Source organism: Tachysurus fulvidraco, chromosome 7 (assembly GCF_022655615.1).
Source record: "Tachysurus fulvidraco isolate hzauxx_2018 chromosome 7, HZAU_PFXX_2.0, whole genome shotgun sequence".
Taxonomy (NCBI): domain Eukaryota; kingdom Metazoa; phylum Chordata; class Actinopteri; order Siluriformes; family Bagridae; genus Tachysurus; species Tachysurus fulvidraco.
This window is the reverse complement of record NC_062524.1, coordinates 7,170,761-7,178,474: the sequence shown is the minus strand read 5'-3', so window position 1 is coordinate 7,178,474 and position 7,714 is coordinate 7,170,761. Positions and strand designations below refer to the sequence as shown.

The following is a 7,714-nucleotide window of genomic DNA, read 5'->3' as shown; positions in this document are numbered from 1 at the left end:
AATGAAATGCTGAAGAATGAATCCAGTTAAAGCACCAACAAAATGTTTGGCTAGTTGAGGCATCCTGGCTTTCTATAAATGCTTCTACTTAGGAAACTTTATGTCAGAAGAAACACTTCTGCCAGTAACTTTGTAGAAGGTAAATTTTTCTATATGCCCACTATATTGTTCAGAAATGTGAGCCAGTTCAACACTGTGAGTAGAGGATACATTGCTCCCTGTATTACATTTTGAATGATAATTTTTCTGCAAATGATACGACTACAATGGTACCTGGGGACACCTGAATGAGAATATATGCTTATTTTTCTCCAACGCTGTACAAAATTAGCTCACACCAGCTGCTCGTGACCTTGCTTTACACCAGAAAATGGAGGAATGTCTGTTTTAAGTACGCAAGTGCATGTGACTGACAACAAGCAGGATAAAAAATAAGTCTATGGCTAGATCATTTTTGACATTTCTCTGCCTAGAAAACCAAGGACGCCCAATTCGTATGTGAGGCACATTCCTTATCTTGGAAATCCTCCAGCAATTTCACAGCATGCGGTGTGAAATCTGAAGCATCTCGGTATTCTCAAAGCCATTAGCGGTGTCTCGATTGTTCCGTCCTTTAGCTCGTCGTATTTCTAGTTTTTGCTAATGGGTTACCTCTGTCTTACAGCTCAATGTCACCTTGCAATCCTCGCATTGTTTGCTTTTACTAGGACTGAATCGGAGACCCCATTAAATGTAGTTTTTAGGCACTGCGGGAGGATGCCACAGCGAAGAGAAGTGTTTGTTCAGGTAATGAGCGGAACATCTGCTAAAGTGTGAACTGCTGCAGTGTGGAGTAAAATGGCTGAGCATTTCTTTGATGTTCAACATATGGCCTGAAAATGGTTGAGAAAACAGCCGCATTAGGCTGAGAATACGTTCGGGAAACATCGCACGGTCGTGGTGTTGCTTTTGCCCTCCAGTGACAACGTCAGTATTAGAACCTGTCAGAGCTCGAACTGCTGAAACGTTGGACACTGAATCACATTTGGTTTACTTGTTAACTCATTAAGGATGGCTACGGCTTTTCATTATTCTTTCAACGACAGATGTTAGAATAGCAATGCTAATAAAACTCAGCACTTTATATAATATTTATTTATATATCAATATATCTAATCAAATTCCATACATTTTTATTAGTGGTTGAGGAAATTATAATTTAAGGTCGTATCCAGAGTTGAATATTCATCTTCTAAATGTACAGCAATTTTTTTATTAGATCACATTAGATTTATTATTAATTATAAAATACTCACAGTATTTTTTTCCTCTTTATTGTCAAATGTCATACAATATAAAACTAAAGAAAACTAAAGAAAGAGGCAAATAAAACAAGCCTAATATAGTGCTTGAGTAGATGACAAGCACTAAAAAAATATCTAATAAACAGCAAGCATATTGCTAATATTTTGCTGCTTAAATAGTCACTTAGTTGTAATTATGAATTACAAACAAACAAACAAACAAACAAATAAATAAATAAATAAAGTTAACAATAGAGCAACGAAAGTGATAGAATAGCACTTGATCCAGCACAATATATTTGTCAGCATTTTATTTTGGGTACTGACGTTTAAGGTAAAGGAGTCATGGAATGTTTCTCCTGTAAAGAAAATGTACCCAAAATTCAGTCCTCAGGATGAGCAATATCATTGATTATGTTAAGGATAATTCCTCTGATGAAAAAAAAAATCATGGTCATTAAAGGGGACGGTATGATTATATAATTAATTGTCACATTTATTTATTTTATATTCGGTCGAGAATGGCGGAGCGTATTTACAGCCTAAAGCAACAATTTCAGGACAACACATTGTGGGTACTGTATATAAAATCATCAGACAGAATGTTGGCAAGTGTGCATTAGATGCTTACTACATGTGTTTAAGTCCAATCCGTACTTACTTGAAAAACCTTTTCCCTCACTAGAGCTGTTTCCTGGAGTTCTGTTCATGGAGAGAATTTCTAAAGCCACCAGTTTTGCATATCATGTCTCACTGCACACTCTGTGAAAGTATAAAAGGAAATGTCAAAATAACAAGAAATATCTGTGTGTTTGTGTGATGCCAATCTGCACAATTGTCAACTCTTGTGTTGCAGATGTTTCTAAAACGGAACTGTGAAAAGCATCACTTTTTTTTGATGCTCTGCCACATGCATTGTGTGTTCACACTCCTTCTTCTCAGGATTATTTGTTTCGCACTCCCTCTCCCACTCGCTTATTTCCATTTTCCCTCTCATGTATTGTGCATTGCTGAACGCTAGGCATTCCCAACATCAGCAGATATTGTACCTGTTAGTGGCTGAAGAACAGCAACACAGTGTGAGCCCAGGGGAAGGTGGACTACTCTTAGGTCAATGTGTCCCTGCTGTCAAATAGAGGCAGCTGTATTTTGAAAAGGGCATGAGAGTTGTTGGCATAGAAACAGACCAGGCCGAGCAGACAGGCGGCGATTCTGTCAAACGCGTTCTCATACGACCCCAAAAAAAGGAATCCGGGTGGTTTGAAGCAAAGCACAATACCTTGTGATAAAATATAACAGCTATTCAAAAAACAGCTATTCAATTCGTTTAGTAAAAACCTAATCATGCTTTTACTTCAGAATTACATACGCATTCTGGGTCAAAGATTCCTATCAAGCAAACAGACTGAGGAGATTCAAGAGTACAATCACTTGGTACAGCAACAAAACAGTGGAAGTTTAAATTCTGTAGTTATTTGTCATGTACACAATCGTACACTACGATGTGCCGTGAAATTCTTTTTACAGCTGTCAGTGTGTAAAGTCAAATAAAAAATTGTCGAATTTAAAAAGTAAAACAGGGGGGCATGGTGGCTTAGTGGTTAGCATGTTTGCCTCACACCTCCAGGGATGGGGGTACGATTCCTGCCTCCGGTTTGTGTGTGTGGAGTTTGCATGTTCTCCCCGTGCCTCGGGAGTTTCCTACGGTTACTCCGGTTTCCTCCCCCGGTCCAAAGACATGAATGGTAGGTTAATTGGCATCTCTGGAAAATTGTCCATAGTGTGTGTGTGTGTGTGTGTGTGTGTGTGTGTGTGTGTGTGTGTGTGTGTGTGTGTGTGTGTGTGTGTGTGTGTGTGTGTGTGCGTGAGTGTGTGCGTGAGTGAATGAGAGTGTGTGTGTGCCCTGCGATGGGTTGGCACTCCGTCCAGGGTATATCTTGCCTTGATGCCCGATGACGCCTGAAATAGCCACAGGCTCCCCATGACAAAATAAAATAATAAGGAATTAAATGGAATTAATACATAGATTAAATATAGCATAAGAATATCATGATTGATATGATGATAGGATGAATCTTATGAGCATTGCTTAGAAATACTTATGAAACACTATAAATTCTTTTTTTTTCTTTTATATAAGCCATATTGTATAACCACTACAGTCACCTCTGTGACATGACAAACTGTTTTGTCTACCCAAAAGATGCACAAAAAATTGTTTTGATGATTAATATAGTTCAGCTTGAGCATGGTAAGGTAGGACACATAAAACCCTGCAGACATACTGTAGTCCTTTAGAACTATAAACCTGGAGCTCTTACATGTATTATGTAAAATAAGATCAAACCAGAAACCATTAACTAAACAAGCCTCTAAATCATTTTTAAACCCACCGAGGCCAGCTCCAAACATCCAAACACAATAATAAAATAATGAGAATTGAAAATGTATTAAAGAAAAAAAACCTCTTTGAATTCCAGTCTTTAATTGGATGCACTTTAATCTGAGCTTCAATGGCGGATTTAACACTGCTACAATTTGACAGGCTGAACACTTGCTTTCTGATGTTTAAAAGCACCTTAACCTTTGAAAGAAGTCCTGTCTGGCCTCTTTATTGATCCACACAGTGCATCTAATAAGATTTCTCATTCCCCAATTAGCAGGGCATTGAGTGGAGTTAATTCTCCTCATTCTTCCTTCATGGTGACAGAGGTGTCTCGCTAAATAATGCAAGTACATCGTTTAGCAAGTGCAATAGCTGGCAGCGCTCTTTGAAATTTGCTCAGTTGCAATATAAAGCAGTCAAATAAAAAGTTCAGCCAAAAGTTAAGCTGGAATAGAGTAGTAAGCAAAACAGAGGAATGCACAAGGCAACCGTTTTTTCCCCATTTAATCAGATTAGACAACTCTGTAGTTTCAGCAAATGTTTTCAAATACTCCCTTAGCCCCTGACAGGACTAGCTAAAACTAAACACTGATTATGTTGAAACGACAAAGTTAATTACTGAGCGCCGACTGTCAGAAATCCCTCTAAAAGTTGAGAGAAAATAAAAGTTTAGAATATTATTTTCAGAAAATAATAGCTTAAATGTTATAGAGATTTTCAGGGCAAAAACGAGGACAAAGAAAACAGGAAATAGTATCAGTGGAAATCTTTTATTTTTTTTTATTTATAAAAGATAGTGTGTTCGTTTTTGTCTACCAAACTGATCCTTTTGTTTTTATCCAGTATAAAGAAATTGCTCATATGTTCAAACGTTACACACAAGTGCCTCAAAAACAACAAACAAAAAAACTAGATAAAATACTTTCCGAGTGTTTAGAGAATATGATTTGTTAAATCATTTACTCTAGTGTTCTTTGATTTGTGATTTTGTAGAAAAACTCAGAGAGATTTAGTGTGTTCAAAACCCTAACACAGAGAACATTTGTCTTTAAGACAAATCATGTAACGCAGCTCAATGAATAAAATCACCTACATACAAGTCAATTACTGTTCTCATCAAACATCAGAATGAAGAAAAATATTTCAGTGACTTTTTGTAACAGCCAGATTCATTTAAACTGTAAGGAAGGTTATGACAAATCAAATGATCTGTCAAGACGTCAAAGCTGGATGCAGATGACCTACAACAGCAGAAGATCTCATCAGGCTCCACTTCTGTCAGCCATGAACATATCTGTGGCTACATATCTGTGAGCCCTGAAAATATTAATAGTTACCAGAAAATCAGACTTCAAGCATCAGGCAAATCAAAATAAATTCAAAGGCAAAAATTCAGGAATAATGAACGAGCAAACAATTCTCAGCTGGATAAGTGACGAATGGGAAAATGACTAGTATAAATAGATGGAATGAAATGAAGGTTAAAAGGCACTGCACTGCACTTTGTGATTGCCCTCCGTTTGTATGTAATCTTGTATCATTTTCTAAATAATGCTCGTTTCATGAAGGGAGAAGTAAAAAATGTGTTTGTGTTAAAACGCTTTTGTCAGCTGGTTCAAGAGGCGCTTTGCAGGAAATGTCACAGAAAAATGCATAGTGTGTTTCTCTGGATATCTCATAGCTATAAAAAGGATGTAAGGAATAAAACAGGATTAACATTTTTTACATGATTACATTTTTAAAAAGTCATTCAATTACACGTACATTTTATATGTTTATCCACAGTTATCATTAATTAACATTGTGGAACTTCCAGCAAAACGAGTTAGTTTCTAGAAAAGCAAGCTGACTTTTCATCTACAACAGTTCAAAACAACTTTTTTTTGTCACTAGGCTCTTTTCAAGTTAACAAGATGTAAATCACAGCTTTCTGAAAAACCAGAAAGCGGAAAGTCCTCAGTTCAGAAGATTTTACCGTGCAGGGAAACTTTACCTCTGATAAAGAGACATTTTCCATAAATGTTGAGTAAATGTCTCCTTATAGGAAACTTCAACCTGTGAGTAACTGCACGATGATACATTTTTGAAGAAATCAGGTTTGGGAATATACTGTAGTAAGAGTTTTCTAGTGTGAAGTTCTCAGTGAACTGAATCAGACTGTTGAAGGAACTGGGACACAATTCAGGCTTGTCAAAGCTTTCTTTTCCGTGTTGTAGAAACACTATGATAACATTTTGACATGGTTTTCTGCTTTTATTTACAGCGGATAATGCACGGAAAAGGGCATGCCTGTCTTCCTTTCATGATAAAGCCAATTTATATTCAACTTACTGTCTGCATGACTTAATTGCTTTGATCCTGTGGGCATGGCACTGTTTTCTAATTAAACACTGAAATATTTATAGGTGGAAATATGGCTGTGTCCTCTTCTTTGTAAGCTGAGGGAGCAGTAAAGTGAAAAAAGATATTCTAAATAACAAAAACACTCAAGCGAGTAAATTAATGTTTGGTTTTTTTCGATTTTAATATTTCCTCTACTTTTCTCTTAGTTATGAACTTTTCTGGACAGCTGGCTAGAGATTACATATTTGTTTCTGGTGATTTCTTCCAAGATTCAGTCTCCAAGATTCAGCCTTTCTGTTTCCAGCAGTGCGCTTGGAAAACCCTTCGGGCTTTTCTTGGCAGATTCGCCTCCCAGAAAGCTCTCTGAATCATCCTCAGTCCCTCCCACATTTTACTTTCCGTAAGCAAAATTCTCAGACTATCACCGAACTTTCACTGTCTTGATTAATTCTTTTTATGGATGTCACTTGGCTTATTTTCTGTCTAAATCTCATGTGGCCAAAGTATTGTTCAGGACTTTGTCTATATACATATACAGAATTATGTCCATATAAATCATTTTTCAGTGTCCATTTAAAGAAAAAAATAATTTAAGCAATAGGTACATCCCAAATGTCTTACTTATGCACTATCCTACTTCATTGTGGAGTATATGATCACACTGAAAACTTAAACTAGAAGAAAATTTAAAGAAGAACTTTCATTTTGTTGCACTCCAAGCACTCGACTGATGGACTTATTCAACTGATTAAAATGTTGTGGTTGTGGAATGTTGGACACTTCATGCACTCAACGGTCACAGATTTGCTTATATTGCAGAAGAACGGCGGCGCTACCAGGCAATGACACTGGATGAGAAAATATATCAATATGGCTGACAACACTGTTCGAAAAGGCATCTTACAAATGTTTTTTTTTAAATTAGCTGAACACATTGCGTGATTTAATTATATGGATTTTAAAAACTCACTGTATTCCGCTTAAGCTAGTGACATCACATTATGTGCGTTTGGAGTCCTTTTCCATCCATCCATCCATCCATCCATCCATCCATCCATCCATCCATCCATCTTCTACCGCTTATCCGGGGCCGGGTCGCGGGGGCAGCAGTCTAAGCAGGGGCGCCCAGACTTCCCTCTCCCCAGACAATTCCTCCAGCTCTTCCGGGGGAATACCAAGGCGTTCCCAGGCCAGCCGAGAGACATAGTCCCATAGCATGTCCTAGGTCTTCCCCGGGGCAGTTTTTGTTCAATTTTAGGTCCTATCTGGTTTGGATTAAATATACATAGAGGACTAGGGTTATTTCTAAATTTACAATTAACAGGTGATTTACTCTGTGATTGTATTTCCGTCTTGATTGGCCATGTCTGTTTTTTCTCCATCCTCAACTGAATAAATTATAGACCGGTTTACCAGCTGTTTTTCAGTCCTCTAATTTCACAATTAGAATGAGAAGAATCTGTATTAGAATTAGAAGTATTTCTGTTTGTATTTAGCCTACTAGCGGATATATATTTATATTTATAGAAAGTCCCAAAAAAAAACCTTTCCTTCTTCAAAAGATATGATGATATCAAACCCATTTCTGCTCTCTGTGTTGCCCCAAGTGTTCGTTCATAAACATCTAATATTTAAAGGCGTTTATCTTCAACCACTTTAATTCTGTGTAAGGTTATTACAGAGAAAAAACACACGTCTCACA

The 7,714-nt window shown here is 37.1% G+C and overlaps 1 long non-coding RNA gene across 1 annotated transcript in view; it reads right to left on the bottom strand.

Moving 5' to 3' along the window:
- The window catches only part of LOC113634661, an 8,913-nt gene extending 1,466 nt beyond the window's left edge, over positions 1–7,447 (bottom strand). The window contains exons 1-2 of the long non-coding RNA XR_003438590.2: positions 6,983–7,447; positions 1,945–2,045 (exon numbers count right to left, since the gene is read on the bottom strand). This is a non-coding gene — a long non-coding RNA (uncharacterized LOC113634661). The remainder of the gene's footprint in view (positions 1–1,944; positions 2,046–6,982) is intronic.
- Positions 7,448–7,714: the final 267 nt, after the last annotated feature.